The sequence below is a fragment of the Notolepis coatsorum genome (genome assembly GCF_963971535.1).
Source record: "Notolepis coatsorum genome assembly, chromosome: 6".
In the NCBI taxonomy this organism is placed as follows: domain Eukaryota; kingdom Metazoa; phylum Chordata; class Actinopteri; order Aulopiformes; family Paralepididae; genus Notolepis; species Notolepis coatsorum.
The window spans coordinates 108690688-108710293 of record NC_140170.1 but is presented as its reverse complement, the minus strand read 5'-3'; the positions used below and the strand labels follow the sequence as shown (position 1 = coordinate 108710293).

The 19606-nt window shown below is 42.1% G+C and overlaps 1 protein-coding gene across 1 annotated transcript in view; it reads right to left on the bottom strand.

The window, feature by feature from the left end:
- The window catches only part of snta1 (syntrophin, alpha 1), a 161714-nt gene that overhangs the window by 125065 nt on the left and 17043 nt on the right, over positions 1–19606 (bottom strand). The window lies entirely within an intron of this gene.

The window sequence follows — 19606 nt, the reverse complement described above, 5'->3', positions numbered from 1 at the left end:
TCTTTTATTTTATTTTTTTAAATTTATTTATTTTTTTTGCGAGGCCCCCCTTCCCGCGAGGCCCTTTTTCATCACAGACCTAAAATCTAGTTTTGCTTATATGCTTATATATTTCACATTAGACACGTTTGTAGAATGTGTCTGACTTGTTCCTGGGTCTGCAGATATACTCACTATTGGAGCTCAGCCTCTGGGGTTCTGCAGCAGACATACTATTGGTTTCAACGAAGGGAGTGGTTTTACTTACATCATGTGTAAGCCGGCGTCAGTCAGCTGCGTTTGACTATTTCGCGCGTGCAGCTTTTGACTATTATGCTTAGTTATGCCAGCCAAGACGAAGAAAGAGGTCGGTCATTATCAGTCGGTCGGTCACCAAGGAACGTTGACGAAAGGCCTCTCGCTAGCGGGACAAATGGCCGGAGCCTTGTCATGGTATAGCCATGATGATGTCGGCTAGTAGCTAGCTTAGCTAAAGGCTAACTAGCGTTAGCTAACCTAGAGACAGCGCATACAGCCAAGATGAAGAGGATGGTCGTTTGGCAGATGAACTTCGTCAACTCCACGCGGTTGTCTCCATCCTCTTGGACGTTTGGTGAGTTTTTAACCTATTCTATTAACTCTATTCTATTCCCGCCGTGGACATCTCTCTCTCTCTCTCTCTGGAGCTAAACTGGCCGACTAGCTGTTGTAGTACTACTAGTAGCTAACGGTGTGTGGCGGCTGGCCTGGTGTCAGCACCTGTATGTAGCCGCATAGCTTGCTTCTGCGTTAGCTAATGGTTAGCGATAGCCTGGTTGAGCTAACTGTTAGCCAGTTAGCTGTTTATCTACGACGTTAGCTGCCGGCTGCGCTCGGCTGGGAACGTTCGTTTGATGCTATCAGTTAGCCTTGAGTTAGCTGTTAGCTTGTGCTACGACCATTGACATTAGCCGTGAGAATAGCAGGGGGTTATTTTTGTCCCGCCAGCGAGAGGCCTTTCGTCAACGTGGGGAGACCTGTGTTGCGGCCTTTCGCCCTGCGTTCCTTGGTGCAGGTAAGATTAATGAAAATCATGACATTACCCCACTCTTCCTTCCTTCCCCTCCCGAATGTTTTGTTAATAACGATGTTTTTTTCCAGGCAAAACATATGTTACTTCACAACATTTGGAGATACGACATGTGCTGTGTGTGAATTCATTGTCTTGGTCGTTTGTGTAGCTTGGGTAGCGTTGGGCCGTTGGCCAAAGCTGTGTGTGGCCTGGTGTCAGTAGCCTACCTGGCTAGCCTTTAGCTGTCGGCCATTGGCTCCTTGCTGCTTTGTTTTCTCTGGTAGACCCTCTTCTCTTTGGATTTAAGTGTTGATCTTTGTCCTTTTGGATCTATGTATATTCATGTTGCCTTTGTGAAGTTATCTTTTCCTTCTGTTTTGTTCTTTCATTAAAAGTTGAATATCCTTTAGGGGGTCATCTTTGCTTATCTCTCTCATACATGCTCTCTCTCTAACACACATGCTCTCTCTCTCTCTCTTTCTAACACACACAGTCTGCCTATGGCGGCCTTTCTCGATGGCTAGGCTGTGCTCGCTGAGTCTGTACCTAGTCAAGGATCTTCAGTCACAGTGCTCAGGTATTCTGCCACTGTGTACTCTCTGTTTAGGGCCAAATAGCATTTCAATTTCTTTCCAATGTGTCTCTCTCTCTGTACACTGTATATTGACTGTAGAACGGGAGCTCTCTCTCGCTCTCTCTCTTGCTATATGTTGACTGTATCATGCCCAGCCTCGGGCAGCGCTATTATTTACGAATATGTTGACGGTATGAAAAAAAAAAAAAATAAATTATATAATTTTTTTTTACCTTTTGGGGGGGGGGGGGGGGGGGGGGGGGGGCTCGCGTTTAAATCTCGCACAGGGCCTCGCATTTCTCCCAGGCGGCCCTGCTCATAATACTAATCAAACAATATAAATATAGTCCTTTCATGCACAATTGATATCCTAACTATTCTAACGTTGCAATGCTTTGATTGATATCTTAAACAACGTTGCAAGATGGTTATGAATGAATGAATGAATGAATGAAAACTTTATTTAACAGATTGCAGAATGGGTACAATACAGTACGGCTCAATACATACAATTGTTAAGGGGATGCAGACCTGAGAAAGATGTTTGTCTTGTTTCCATCAGGGTCCCCCATTTTCAATTCATATAGACATTTATGACATACACAACATACATGATATGTATGTATTATGTATTCAATACCATAGTCCCCTCCATACTCATAGCCAAGCTCAGGGACCTGGGCTTGGGCTATGACCTCTGCCAGTGGGTCTTGGACTTCCTGACTGGCAGACCCCAGGTGGTGAGAGCAGGCAACTGCACCTCCTCATCCATCACCCTCAACATAGGGGCCCCCCAGGGCTGTGTTCTGAGTCCCCTCCTCTACTCCCTGTACACACACGACTGTGTGGCTCAGCGGAGTAGCAATACAATCATCAAATTTGCTGACGACACAGTGGTGGTGGGCCTGATCTCTGCCAACGACGAGAGGGCCTACCTGGAAGAGGTCAAGGTCCTGGCGGGATGGTGCCAGGAAAACAGCCTCTCCCTGAACGTCAGCAAAACAAAGGAGATGATTGTGGACTTCAGGAGGTCGGGGGTCAAGGACTACAGCCCCCTCAGCATCGACGGGGCACCGGTTGAGAGAGTCAACAGCTTTAAGTACCTCGGAGCCTACATATCCGAGGACTTGACATGGACCACACACATTGACAGTGTTGTGAAGAAGGCACGACAACGCCTCTACTTCCTCAGGCGCCTAAGGAAGTTCCAAGTCAGCCAGAAGATCCTTAAGAACTTCTACTCATGTACAATAGAGAGCATCTTGACCGGCAACATCACCTCCTGGTTTGGGAATAGCACTGCACAAGACCGAAGCAGACTACAAAGAGTGACACGTTCAGCCGAACGCACAATTGGAGGGGGGCTCCCCACCCTCCAGAACATTTACAACAAGCGTTGCACGGGCAAGGCTAAGAGAATCATTAAAGACTCCAGTCACCCGAACAACTGCCTCTTTGAACTGCTGCGGTCAGGCAAGCGATACCGGAGTCTCAAGGCGAGCACAGAAAGACTCAGAAGAAGCTTCTATCCCCAGGCCATCAGGCTGCTAAACGAACAATGAATGAACACTACACAACAACAACCACCAAACGCACATAGCACACACATCCACACGCACACACTCACTTTAAACAAACACACTGTAGCACCCACTCCACACACTTTATAGCACACACCCACTTTAAACAAACACACTGTAGCACCCACTCCCCACACTTTATATTTATGGATGAAGGATTGCACTACAACCCGTACACCTTACTGTAAATTGTACCTAAAATTGTACCTCATCCCATTTCTGCTTTGCACTAGATAGTACTGTACATTAGTACACTGCATAGTATTGTGTATTGTATATTATATATGGTAACTCAGAACATTGTACATATGTCTATACCGAACACTGTGACCTCATTTTTCTTCTTCTAAATTCATGCTATATTATGTTATTATGTTATTTGATACTATCTTGTCTAGCACAGTCTCTGGAGCGTAACAGTAAGAAGCATTTTGTATGAAAGTATTCTGTACTTCTGTATGACAACTATTAAAGAACTTGAACTTGAACTTGGCATAGGGACATATAGGTATTTAGTACTGATACATTTGTGACATAAGCGGTATTCAAATATACAGTACTGTTACCCCTAGATCCTGACAGAGTATATACATATGATGGGGAGGGGACTGTACATAAGGAGGGGGTGGGTGGGTGGGAGAGAAATATACATACGGCGGGGAGGGAATATATAATGAAACGCTCTAGACCACATTGCTTAGCAGAGTTCGTGATGTGAATGGAAACTGTCAAGTTGATCAACCGATTTTGAGTATATGGGGCATGGGACTTGAGCAATTTTTTTTATTATTTTTTTTAAATAACTAAATAGTTACTTTTCACAGTAACTCATTACTTTTGGGTGTAAGTAACTAGTACAGTAACGAAGTTACTTTGAAATGAAGTAACTAGTAAAGTAACTGAGTTACTATTTTTCAGTAACTAGCACAACACTGCTGATGACAGGGGTTCTGGTGATTATACGGGCAGCAGCGTTCTGGACCAGTTGGAGCTTATGGAGGAGTTTGTGGGGGAGACCAAAGAGAAGGGAGTTGCAGTAATGTGACACCACTTATCGAGTGGCCTCAGTCTTAACTACTACCACCACTGCACTACTACCACCACTACACATGGCCGCCTAGTTATAGTTGAAAGTGGGGGTGCACATTTTTTTTTTTTTTTTTTTTTTATATTTTATTTAATAATTTTTTTTTGACAGGCACGGGGTGGTTTGGAGGGTGTCCGGCACGACCCCCTCCACGGCAGAATTTTTTTTCATTTAATGAACCTGTACGTGCAATTTCCTGCAATATAGAGCCTTCAATCTTGACTAATAAAGCTGCTCTTTTCACTATAAAACTCAGTTTATATTGCAGTATGATAGCCAATTACTATAATAATAATAATATATTAATATATATATATACTGTATATATACTGTATATTGATTTTTCGCTCTTTTATTTTTATTAAATCAATCTCCTTTCAAATAGGCCAAGTTTTTAATAAGAAAGAGAGAAAAAATACCAACAAGGAACAATAACAGGGTCTGCTGTAAATATAGCCTATTTTGTGTCTTAATTTGTTATGTTATCCTACACTTTAAGCTGTCTGATATTTCCATTACCTGTAACTCTTGGGTCTCTTTCTCTCCTTCTCTGCCTCCTCCCTGAGTCTGCACAGTCACCATATCATTCTATATTAAGGAGAGCAATACACTTATGAATACACTGAACCGGTTTGAATACACAATCTTTATGCTACTCTGTAAAGAAAGGGAGAGAGGGGGGGATATATAATCCAAGTATTTGTGTCTTAATTTGTTATGTTATCCTACACTTTAAGCTGACTGTCTGATATTTCCATTACCTGTAACTCTTGGGTCTCTTTCTCTCCTTCCTGAGTCTGTACAGTCACCATATCATTCTACATTAAGGAGAGCAATACACTTATGAATACACTGAACATCATTATGAAACATTTCTATTGCACCCTTACTTACAATTCATTATGAATTGAAAATGGGGAACCCTGATGTAAACAAGACGAAAGTCTTTCTCTGGTCTGGATCCCCTTAACAATTGTGTGTATTGAGCCGTACTGTACTGTACCCATTCTGCAATCTGTTATTGATTGATAAAAAATGTTATTAACATATTGCAGAATGGGTACAATATAGTACGGCTCAATACACACAATTGTTAAGGGGATGCAGACCAGAGAAAGACTTTTGTTTTGTTTACATCAGGGTCCCCCATTTACAATTCATAATGAATTGTAAGTAAGGGTGCAATTAACACTGTGCAATCCATTATTTGTGGAGCCCGCCCTTTAAGTCTTTGAGCTATTAGGCTACTAGGGTTCTTACTTTGCGTTTTGGTGTACTGAAAAATGCTCCGATGTCTGTATTCTTTCTTTTTTCTGCCATGTTACCTGGTTGGCTGGACACACACACACACATTTTCATTTCAGGTATTGTACCTTAAGATAATTGAACATCTTGATTTACCGTAAATCCTCAAATATAGGACGGGTCTTCTATTTACCTCAGCTGCAAAGAGCACCAGGCCTTTATTAGAGGCTTATATAAGAGGCAGGCCTTAATTTCTAAAAATGACACTCATGGACATAATCCCTTCATTTTCAGACTTTTATTGCATTATTATTATTATAAAAAAAAAAAAAAAAAATTGGGGGGCCCTCGTCACTATAGGCCCACGGGCCGCGGCCGTCGTTAATCCGGCCCTGCTCGTCTGCCATAGCGAACGTTAAAATTTGCAAACGAAGTCAACGTTATCCAGCTGACGACACCACATATCTAGATATATGACAACGTTAGCTAGCGGCTAGCACTAAAGCTAACGCCAACCAGAGGGAAAATTTGTTATTATTATTATTATTATTATTGGTATGACCAGATGGCATTTCGGACCATGAAACAATTTTATTGTATTGCGTGGTAGAAGTTATACCACTCAATAGTAAAGATGATGTCTAACATAATAGTTTGTTTGAACAACTGAACTTACTTAGTGGAAGATCCTGCTGTTGTGACAAAGTGTTCACGCTGCCTGCCTGCCTGCCTACCAGCTTACACCTGGAGGCTGCAGCGCTGTGAGACTGGAGTGCGCCGGCCGGGCTCCACTCTGTCTGTGGGAGGCACTGGATCAAACCATATCGGGCAGGGGGGTGTCGTAATCTTTGGAAACTTAAAAACTTGCTATTAAGTGTCATTGCGTATTATTAATTTGATTGAAATTACGTAGTTATGGTTAGATAATATTTATATATTGGGGGGGGATATATCATATGATCAAAAAGTGAGGGAGCAAAGAGACAAGTTTGCTCCCCCAAGTTCAATACTCCTGGAGCACGTGCTTCGGCTGCTCTATTACGTAGGCGTCTATGCTACTACCACCACCACTACTACAACCACGACTACACTACCACCACCATGACACTACTACCACAACTACACTACTACTACAACCACCACCACACTACTACCACCACTACACTACTACTACAACCACTACTACTACTACCACTACAATACTACTACTACCACCACCACACTACAACCACCAATACACTACTACCACCACTACTACTACCACCACCACTACACTACCACCACCACCACTACTACTACCACCACTACACTAGGCTTGGGCGGTATGACGGTATTACGGTATACCAGGGTATTTAGAAATACCGACGGTATTGAAAATCAATACCGTCAAAATCACAGATGCGTTTCAGTTTCCATTACACTGAAACGGAGTTGACAGTGGTTGGTTGTAGTGCACACACAGCAGGCGCCAGCAGAGGGCGAGACCAGTCCTCACTAGTGGAGCGAGCACAGGTTGTCTACACAACGGTGTTCACCCTTTACGGTAATGTTGCGACAGTGCTGTGAAAATACCGTAAAGCGTTAGCTCTCAGAATGGTAGCCAGAAGCCTGCAGCTCCTAGTACTACTATCGTTAGCTCTCAGAATGGTAGCCAGAAGCCTGCAGCATCCTAGTACTACTATCGTTAGCTCTCAGAATGGTAGCCAGAAGCCCGCAGCTCCTAGTACTACTATCGTTAGCTCTCAGAATGGTAGCCAGAAGCCTGCAGCTCCTAGTACTACTATCGTTAGCTCTCAGAATGGTAGCCAGAAGCCCGCAGCTCCTAGTACTACTATCGTTAGCTCTCAGAATGGTAGCCAGAAGCAAGTAGCATAGGATGCTGCGGGCTTCTGGCTACCATTCTGAGAGCTAACGTTACTAGGATGCTGCGAGCCGGCCATCGTTCGGTGATTTGTTCACTTGGTAACACGGGTTGCCCCCCCCTAATGAAAATGAAAGTCATACCGTCATATACCGTATACCGGGGTATTATGTCATCAACGTATGACGGTATGAAAAAAATTATACTGCCCAAGCCTACACTACACTACTACTACCACCACTACACTACTACTACTACCACCACAACTAGGGCTGACCTTCGAAGCTTTTTTTGGCAATCGAAGCTTCAGGGGCCGAGCTTAGATTTTAATGAATTTCAAAAAAAATTTAAATGTTAAACTTCGCTTTTTTTATGTTCGAAGCTTGTGCCATCAAACGAAGCTTCGAAGTATTTAAGACAGCCCTAACAACAACACTACTAAACTACTACTACTACCACCACCACTATCACTACTACTACCACCACTACACTACTACTACCACCAACATTCTACTACTACACTACACTACTACCACTACAGCTACTACTACTACCACCACCACTACTACTACCATCACTACAAGCACTATTATGCTACTACTACCACCACCACTACCATTACTAGAACCACAACTACACTACCACCACCACTACACTAATACTAGTGATGCACGATATATCGGCCGCCGATATAATATAATTAATCTTTTTTTTTAATCTTTTTTTCTTTTTTTTTACATGTTTTGGCCTTAAATAGTTTCAAAATATCAGTAATTTCTGAAAATAAGTTACAAAAGTAAAAAAGAAAAAATGCGTTTTGGAAAATAGCTCTTTATTTGATTATCATAAAAAAGTGTTTTCTATACAGAGATATCGGTAAATATCGGTATCGGCCAGAACAGCGATATTAATATCGGTTATCGGTATCGGCCACAATTTTCACATCAGTGCATCACTAACTACTACAATACCACCAGCACTACAATACCACCACACTACACTACCACCACTACTCAGGGTTAGAAATTAACATTATTTTTCAAGGGCTTTTTTTGCCCCCCTTAATTGATTTTCGGGTTTTTTTTGTTTTTATTTCTGGGGCACTGAATATTTATGATAAACGGTAGGGGTGGGACGGTTCACAAAATGGACGGTTCGGTTCGTATCACGGTTTTGGGGTCACGGTTTTCAGTTCGGTTCGATATACGTAACTTTTTATAAAAAAAAATGTAACACTCAAATCTAAACATGCTTCTCATTTATTAAAAAAAAATAAAAAAGTTTACAGTGTTACAGTGTTTACAGCCTTAAATAATGTTTGAATTGGCACACAAAGACCGAACTTAGTGCAAACAAACAATATGCTCAGCCAGCACTAGACTTTCCATTCTTTAATATAAACACAAAAATACAATGTCAACCATGTTTAAATTCCCTGATTGTCAGTTCTTAATGGAAAGATTAGTGTTCTGCTTGAAATTATTATGTATCTGTCTACATTTATTTAGACTAACATTATTTAAATATTGAGTGCAACTGTGGTGGATTACGTAATTCGGTGAGTTGGAACTATCTATGGGTTGGCGCCGGGTCTCCACGGACATTTTAGTGTCACGCACCTTCAGCTCAGGCAATGTTATTATCAGCTCCGGTAGCTCCGGTAACGTTAGGAGGTGATGGCATGCAGTGGGAAAGCGGCAATAGTCCCGGTTGGAGTTAGTAAAACACAGTTGTATGTTAGCCTTCTTGGATGTTGAATAAACGCCTATCATTGTCTTTAAACACCCTGCCTCTCAGACTCCCATTTCCTCCTCTGCTAGCTAGTAGCTACGGTAACATTTCGTTGACTGTATTACCTCGCGGGCTGATTCTATAGTTAAAACGTGCGTTGTGTTGTACAAACTGCTAACGCTATGGCAATATGTGTGTATGCCTATGTAATGTTAATGGCTATGTTTTTAAAGTCGTAATGAAGATTGATTTAGATTGTGCTTGCCATTTGTACACAAACTGACTAGCACCTGGCTCAGCTGCAGTGCTCACCTCCGCCAAATGATTTTTTTTTATTTGCGCGTCATCTGAACCGTACGATACACAGACGCGCCATTACCGGATAAATATATATATATAATTAGTCAACTGTCGGGGGCATTTTGTGCCCCCCTTAACTGATTTTCGAGGGCATTTTGTCCATTTTCAAGGGCATTATGCCCCAAGCCCCCGTTAATTTCTAACCCTGCCACTACTATACTACTACTACTGCCACTACACTACCACACTACTACCACCACAACTACACTACTACAACCGCCGCCACCACCACACTACTACTACCACCACACCCTACTACTACTATTACTACCACCACTGACTACTACTACCACCACCACTACACTACTACCACCACCACACTACCACCACTACACTACTACCACCATTACACTACTACCACTACACTACTACTACCACCACTACTACCATACCAGCACTAAACTACCACCACCATTACACTACTACTACCACCACCACCACTACACTACCACCACCACCACCACTACACTAATACGACCAAATCTCCAATCCTTTCCAATACTTTGCATTTAAATATGCTTGTTTGGGATGCCAGACAGGTAGTATGGTTTTGGGGCCATTTCGTGAGGTGAAAAAATTGTCATGAACAGTCGAGGGCAATCAGACTTGCAGAAGACGTGAGGAAGGCTTAGGGCTGGGCGATATGGCCTAAATATGATATCACGATATTTTCTGACCTTTCGGCGATACACGATACGCATCACGATGTTTTTCTTTTTTTCCCCAAACAATTCATTATGAGGCTTACCAAGACAGTATTTGAGTTTGCAAGCTAACATTAAAGACAAAATAAAATACCCATGCATTTAGCATTTTTATATTATATATTAGATTTAGATTATTGGATTATTAGATTATATATTGCATATATTTAGCAATGAGATATTATATAATTTAGATATGAAATATGATGAATCGAAAATGGGGGACCCTGATGTAAACAAGACGAAAGTCTTTCGCTGGTCTGCATCCCCTTAACAATTGTATGTATTGAGCTGTACTGTACCCATTCTGCAATATGTTAATAAAGTTTTAAATCAATCAATCAATCAATCAATAAATAGGATTTTAGCATTTTTATGAAACTACTGTATATTTGTATGTCTCTAAATGTTTTGATGAATTGAAAATGGAGGACCCTTATGTAAAAAAGCCGAAAGTCTTTTTCTGGTCTTCATCCTCCAGTCAGTCCACTGTTGTTGTATTGAGCTGTACTGTATTGTACCCATTCTGCAATCGTTAATAACGTTCATTCGTTCAATCATTCAGCCGGCAACAGAATAATTTTGATTGACAGTCGAGTCTGCCAATTACGTCACACCGCTTGTACCCGCCCTGCTGTTCTTAGCACCAATCGGCAAGCAGCGCTATTATTTTTTTACTTCCTGAATGCCCTCCTTGATTTTAACGAGAGCTCAGCTCAACGACAACAACAACAGCTCACCGCAGCCGACGAGTGATTACTAGCGCACCGCAGCATGACAACGAGGCATAATGATTTTACTGCAACAAATGTTATAATAAAAGCCTTTCCATACATCTGTCTGATTGAAAACTTTATTAACAGACCGCAGAATGGGCACGCACAACTCGGCACGGACTGAGATATGAACAGTAACGCTTGCTATTAGGGGTGGACGGTATAAACGGTATACGGTATAAACGGTATGAATTTGCTCTACGGTATGGATTTTGAGTATACCGTGTAACCGGTAGTGCAGCTCTAAAATAGCAATGACGTCATGTAACCACAGCGCGACTATTTCACTGGCATTTGCCCCTAAAAATAGATAGAATTAGTCATAGATAATAGATATGTGCGAACTGGAAAAAGTTATTTAGGAGGCTTCGCGCAGTGGGCGTGCCAGCCCCTACCGCACGCATGTAAACACGGGTCTAGTAGTCTAGTGGGACGGGACACGGGAGCTGTCGGCGTCTCCCTGAGCTAACGTTAGCTTAGCTACCGTTACAAAATGACCCAGTCAACTATTCACTTTTAGTTTAATACATGATGGGGCATTGTCTAACCGAACGGTATCTAGTCGGCCAGCTACCGATAGCTCCTGACATCAACAAACGCTCCACAAAGTCTAGTACTAGAGACGTGTATGCTACCTGTTAGCTCACGTTAACACAAGTTAGTTCACCGTTCAAAACGAAATGTCCCATTGAACTAAATAATTCACTGAGGCGTTGTATTAACGTTATATATGCAGTAGCTACAGATAGCTCATGATATCAATGTCTTATAACACTGATTCGATGCGTATTCGAGCTGAGGGCTTGCTAACGTTATAATACCAATACAATAGGGTCCAGGTGCAGCGCCGGAGAATCCTGGCCGTAGCTCTGCTCGAGGCTACTCGAGTATAGGTCCAGGTGCAGCTCCGGAGAATTCTGGCCGTAGCTGGAGGCTACTAGAGTACACACAGACAGTGGAGCTTGTTGCGTGGTGGCGATGTCTCGCAGATAATACCAGTACAAGTCTAATTATATAATATATATATTTTATAAAAAAAAAAAAATTATATAAAATAAAAGAAAATTTTTATCAAAAACGATGATACCGTGATATATACCGTTACCGTCTATGCTTCAAATTATACCGTGATATAAATTTTAGACCATACCGTCCACCCCTACTTGCTATCTATGTCGTCATTGGACGTTGCTATGTTTGGGTAAATACGCTGATGTGTAACTATATAACGTGTAACTATATAATGTTGATGCCACAAAACGAATGCCTTTGTTAATCATACGTACTAACTTTGATGCAGTAGTGTGTGTGTGGGAGCGGCGTTGTTCAAAAGTTTGAACGGGGTGGACCAGATTGACGCGACACAATCCTCTTGGGCAAAACATCACGATATCCACGATACGTAGGCCTGCCGCGATAAGCAATAAATCGATTAATTGCTGCGATAATTAAAATGAATGCAATGATTTTGACGGGCGCGATTAATTGCTATTTGCGCGTTTGTTTTAATGAGGCGGAACCAGTGCCGCTTGTCAGTCACTGTCCGTGTTGGGAGGCGGGCCGCTGACGTTACTAGAGTACAGCACGGGAGCTCCGTGGGGCAACGCCACAGCTTAACTACATTTCTCAATAGTGTGGCTCCTTTTAACCAAGTAGCATTATTTGTAGTGTAACGTTAGCTATTTTTAGACCCAAGTAGTTACTCGCTACTGCCCGGAGAAACTGGACTGCTAAATAAAGATGAAAGATAGAGCTTTGATTCTCATTCCATGCTAACAACATTAGCTAAACAAACGAAATACAACGTATAGCATAGCTACAAGTACAACACAGAATAACGTTAATACAATTACATGCATCATTGTTTACAATGAACGGGTGGGGCTAGTCAAAGGACTGGACACGGGGACAAGTTAAAAATGAATAAATTTATTATAACACTCCGGTAGTTTCGAGTCGTGCTGCAGTGCTTACGCACCACAGCTATTCTATTATATACTGCTTTGACGCTTCCTCCTCATAGTTGATTGCCTGTAGTAGCTGCATCTAACGTTAGTAGCTAACGTTAAAACTAACCTAAAGTTAGTTGTTCACCAACAATCTCAACATTTGTTATTAGCTCAAAAACAACCGGACAAGTTGTCGGCTCATATGTTCTGCTTAGGATAATCACAACAATACTTCCGGTCCGGTCGGTGGGCTTCAAAATAAAAGTCTAAAACCGGAAAAGACGGAGCGGTGGGCTTCAAAATAAAAGTTTTGGGAAATAAATGTCTCAAAAAAAATTCTCTAACCGGTCGCAATAATATCGCTTATCGCGATATTTTCGGGGGCAATTAATCGCCCAGCAAAATTTGTTATCGTGGCAGGCCTAACGATACGTTAAAAAAGTGTATCGTTAATGAACTGTACCCGATATTTATATAATATCGTCATATCGCCCAGCCCTAGGAAGGCTTAGAAAGGTGTCTGCAGGGGCGGCTAAGTGGCGCAGTGGGCAAGGCGCTCGCCACTAGTGCAGGAGATGCTGGGTTCGAGCCCAGCTCTCGGCATTGCTACCAGCTTGGCTGGTCGTTCATACTAACACAATTGGCAGTGTTAGGGGTGGGAAAGCTGGTGGGTGGGTCCTGGTCGTTGTAAACAGTGACTCCTACAGTTCGGTCGGGGCGCCTGCTCAGCGAGGAAAGGATCTAAGGGGGATAGTGTGATCCTTCCACACGTTACACCCTCTCAGTGAGCGTCCGCGCTGCCAGGTGAAAAGCGGTTGATTGGCTACACATGCGTCGGAGGAAGCATGTGATAGCCTCCACTCTCCCAGACCGACCGTAGGGGGTAGGTGCGCAGCGACCAGGAAGGGGATTGGGAATTGGCATAACGACTTAACATTGGGATGGGAGAAAAACTGAGGAAAAAGGAGGGGGGAAAGATCAAAAAATAAATAAAAAAAGGTGTCTGCAGGTAACAGTATGCATTCCAATGGGAAATGGCTGTTTAACAGCCAGCAGATAGCATTTGGACAATAAGACAAAGAGGGTACTTGAAAGATTCATCAAAGTCTTTCACTTACTTTTTTAATTTACTTTATATATTTTTTTTATAAAAAATGAAAAATAATCAACTTGACAGATTTTTGTTTTGATAAAATGAACAAAAATTTCATGGCAATAACATCCAATTCCAGAATTCCCTACTTTGCCAGTATTCGAAAGTGTTATTTCTATCGTGTACTTTCCTGTAAATTCTCCTCACAAGTTAAGTACTTTAAAGCAGCGGTTCTCAACAGGGGTGCCGCGGCACCCTTGGGTGCCTCAGAGAGCTGCCAGGGTTGCCTTAAAAAATGTTTTTATTATTATTATCTTTTTTTTATTATTACAGAAAATGTTCACCAAAGTGCTATCTGTTGCAGCTGCACTGTTTTCCATGAAAATACCATATTTGGATAAGTTTGACCATTTCTCAAAATCTGAAAATCATTATTTAATAAAACACAGAAAAGGATCACCAAGTTACTCTGGATAAAAAAAAGCCTTTACAGACAACATTGAGACAAAGCTTCCTGACACATCTCCATCCAAACTCTTGGAATAACTAATTGAAATATCATCTGATACCACCTGGAGAGCTCGTTTCAGAGTGTGGAGCTGAGTACCAAGTATCTTATGATGCAGCAGTTAAGGTGTTGATACCATTCAGCACCATATATCTGTGTGAAGCTGGCTTTTCATCCATGACAGCTCTGAAAACAAAATATAGGGCCAAGTTGAGCCTTGACATGCGTGTTGCCTTGTCAAAGATCTCCCCACGTCTTGCCAGTATTATTAGCCAGCAGCAGCAGACCTCGCATTGAGCTAGAAATTAGAGCCATATGAAATCCGCGTTCACGGAATCGCGGACGGAATCGCGGAATTGACCAATAAAAATGGAATCAACTGCAAAACGTGGAATATTGCAGAATTTGGCCTAATCTGGACTGAAATTCCGTTTTTGGGTGGAACGCTTGGTGCACACGCGACCGGGGAGGCGGACGCTAGAGCGGGTTACACACAACACAGGCAGTCTCCCAAGCGTCTCGCTGCTTCGGTGTTTACATCGTCAAGAAGCTAATAAATTCCCCAATAAGCCCTCAATTCAGAGCAGAGCAGTATCCTAATGACTTTTATGCCTCCGGCGATAAGGTGTTTTGCTAATTCTGTCAACGTTCCGTGGACTGGAGCCACAAAAACACTTGCGACACTATTGTGATTAAATGGCTATAACGTTAGGACATGATCGCTTCTTGCTAAATCTAGTGCACCCATCCATTTGTTTAATGCAAACGAGTCATTATACACTGCCCTTTATAATCGAAATAAACTTAAATAGCTATGAAACGTTTTACAGTACATAGGACTATAGATGGAAATGATAGCTTCTTGCTAGATCTGGTTGATTGATTGATTAATTGAAAACTTTATTAACAGATTGCAGAATGGGTACAATACAGTACAGCTCAATACACACAATTGTTAAGGGGATGCAGACCAGAGAAAGACTTTCGTCTTGTTTACATCAGGGTCCCCCATTTTCAATTCATCAGGACATATATGACATACAGATAGACAGTGCTGCTACATCTATACATTTATGACATACCAGATTGTCATTATACACTGTCCTTTATAAATGAAATAAACTAAACTAAAGGTGCCTAAATTATGCATTACTATATTTCATCACAATAAAATAGATATAGCTATAGCTACTATAGCTACTAGCTTGTGATAATGTCAGTAGTAGCTAGCTGTATCTATTGTTTACACTTGAAATGTGTATTTTTATTTTGTCACAATATTATTTGAAAAGTATTGTGTAAAATGTAACTGTATTTCTGAGTTGCAGCACTTAAAAACATTAAATGGACTGTTATATCATATTCAATTGTAGACATTTATTCATTCCCACTTATTAGACACTATTTCTGATGGTAAAATGAGCATAAAAAGCAAAATACAGAATTCTGAAATATTAAAACGGAAAAAACGGAATTTGGGAAAAAATAAAATGGAATTTGGAAAATAATAAAACGGATTTCATATGGCTCTACTAGAAATGTCCACTGAGTGAACGAGTGCTTATTTTCTGTATTTATTTATATTTTTTGAGAAATGGTAACTTGGTGATCCTTTTGTGTGAAATGGTCACACTTATCCAAATATGCTATTTTTATGGAGAACAGTGCAGCTGCAACAAATAGCACTTTAATGATCCTTTTCTGTATTAAAAAAAATACATGACTTTCAGTTTGAGAAATTGTCACACTTATCCAAATATGCTATTTTTATGGAAAAGAGTGCAGCTGCAACAGATAGCACTTTAGTGATAATTTTCTGTAATTTTATTTAAAGAAATATGCTATTTGATTTACTACTACAAGCAGTGTAATGTCAACAGTACTAAGCCATTTAGACCTGAAACACCTGTTAATAATGCATTATATAGCCTGCATATACACACAAATGTGTTTCCCGGTTTCTTAAATAAACATTATTTTGAAAGCAAGCACTTTTGTCATCATTGTAGCAAAAAAGACAGGACCGGAAAAGTCTTTATCGTATGTAGGGGTGCCCTGGAATATTATTTGATTGAACACAGGGGTGCCTTGGCAGCTGAAAGGTTGAGAACCCCTGCTTTAAAGGACTTAAAATGCTACACACACGACTGTGTGGCCAAGTTCAGCTCCAACTCCATAGTGAAGTTCGCAGACGACACGGTGGTGGTGGGGCTGATCTCGGACAACGACGAGAAGGCCTACCGGGAGGAGGTTGAGGTACTGGAACGCTGGTGCCAGGACAACAGCCTGCTCCTGAACATTGGTAAAACCAAGGAGCTGATCGTGGATTATAGGAGAGGACAGCAGGAGACACACACACCACTGATGATTAACGGGGCTACCGTGGACAGGGTGAGCAGCTTTAAGTACCTGGGGGTCCACATCTCAGAGGATCTGACATGGTCAACACACATAGACACAGTAGTAAAGAAGGCGAAACAGCGCCTCTACCACCTGAGACAGTTAAGGAAGTTCAGAGTATCGGGAAAGATACTCCAGTCCTTCTACTCAGGAGCTGTAGAGAGCATCTTGACCGGAAACATCACTGCCTGGTATGGAAACAGCACGGCACAAGACAAGAAGGCCCTACAGAGAGTGGTGCGCTCAGCCGAGCGTACCACGGGTATTGCACTACCTCCCCTGCAGGTTCTATACAACAAGAGGTGCAAATCCAGAGCCTGCAGGATAATGAAAGACCCTCACCACCCCAATAACAGCCTGTTCCAGCTGCTGAGGTCAGGCAGACGCCTGCGAACCCCAGCTACTAGGACAGAGCGGCTTAGGCTCAGCTTCTTCCCCCAGGCCATCAGAGCCCTGAACAATGAACATTGAGTGCCACAGAACACTGAACTATCCACACACAAGCACACATGAACACACACACGACACGCACGCTGTGCACGCTCACACACTAGCAGCCACTTAACACTTTAACATGAGCGGGCACACACTCATGCCGCACACTTATGGCCAAAAGGAAAGGCCACTTTAAATTAGAATAACAGGAACAGTGTATTGCACTACCAAAGCTACCTAGCATGTCCTATATGCCCTGTAAATAACTATGTACAGATACCGAGATGTCACACCATGTTACCTGTTACCTGTTTATTGCACAATGTTTTTTTTTTATTGGATTCTATTATATGTTGTACCACTGTATTGCACATCGTTGCGGGCAAGACCACCTGCATTTCATTGTATACTTGTATGCCGTGACAATTAAAACTCTTGACTTGACTTGATGCTCTATGACCTAGGATTCCCTGTAGCCACAAACAGGCCAGTGCTGCTGGCATTTCTCCACCATCTCAGCTTGAGGAGTGCATAGTGGTAGTGGGTTTTTCTGGTCATGGCGAACAAGATGGTCAACAGAACATGAGACCTAGATCAGCACTCCTACTCTGAAAAGTTGATAAAATAAAGATGTAGCCATGGTAGAAGTCCAACTTTATATATGCCTGCTCCACTGAGGCTCCGCTGGTGTTCCACCACAGAGAGGATCTGCTTGGAGAACGCTACACTACCCATCTCAACACTACAGGTCCATGTCGTGACCTTTGACCCAGATTATTATCTCTGGGGCTGCAGCCAGAACCCCTTCAGCGCTGCCATACTAATATCTTCTGTCCCCTGTGTAACTGAATAGCTGCTGAAAGAGGGGTCATTCCCTCTTTAAAAGGGATAGGTCAGATTTTTGGACATTAAGTTGTATTAAATACTTGCCAGTAGTGTTACTGATGTATGGCTATTACCTATTAGCTTACTTAGGGCCCTTTCTCACTCACCATTCGGGGTCGAATCAGCGGCGGATTGCACCAGAAAAGGGTGTGTCCGTCTGAGTGAGAACGCTCCCCCTCGTCCCTGTCCCCCGCTGATTCGTCCCCGGGGGCGCTGAACCTGGACCGCTGAAATAGGTGGTTCCGGTGTGCGCCAGTGGGAGCGTGGTGTACAAGCTTGTACCAAAACACGGGAGGCTTCTGTATCAACTTGCTGACACACACAACGTTGTTACTGTAATGCTTCATGCTTGCTTGAATTTTGGGCAGATAAAAACACAGCAACAACTGGACAATACTAGGGATGGGTACCTTTCACATTTGAACCGATACCGGTACCTGTGAATCGATACCGGTACCCAACGGTACCTTTTTTCGGTACTTTTAATTTACCTACCTTAGTCGAAAAAAATAAAATCCAAACTTCAAATAACTACAATTTCGACAGTTTTCGGCTTGTCATTGCTCCGACTGCTTTGTTGTTGAAGCATTATTGTGCGTGTGAACGTTGACATGAAAAGAAAAAAGGTAAAAAAAATATATATATAAATTTAAAAAAAATTATATTTTTTTTTTTTTTTGGTTTCTCACTTGATTCGATACTCGGTAGTACCGACGTGTTTCGGTTCGGTACCTCAAAAGTACCGAATTCGGTACCCATCCCTAGACAATACCCACAAAAACGATATTTATGGGCAATTTGCGAGTTCAGACCTCAACCAAAACAAGCATGTGGAGCCTCACAGCTCAGTGGATGAAAACATGAAGCCACGTTACAAAGCACAACACTTCCCTGGCTCGCATTAGGCCTGGCAATTTTGTTTGCCATTGCTATGTCTATACATTGGTTTCTTGTTCGAATGCATTTATTTCTATTAGACCAGTGGTGCCCAACCAGTCGGCCGTGATCGACCGGTAGATCAATGACATTCAATATAATTGATGCGAGCAATGTTACTAGTAATAGGCTAAGCTAACTAGCATTAGCCGTTAGCTTAGCGTTAGCATTAACCCTGCAAAACGCTCAAAAGCGGACTCCACAACACCAGTTCCATTCGTGAGAAAAGGGGGTGGGTTATATTGACAAGGCTTGACAACAGAGGTTCAAATATAACTTCATATTTATTGGTTATTTGTTTATTTTATATCAGCATCCAGTCTCAACCGCCGTGTTAACACTCTTCCTGTGTTTACATTTGAGCGTGACATCATCGCCTACGGCAAGCTTCACGCTCAAAACGCAAACCGTAAACAAAACCCAGAGCGCACCAAGACTGAGTGTGTACGCTA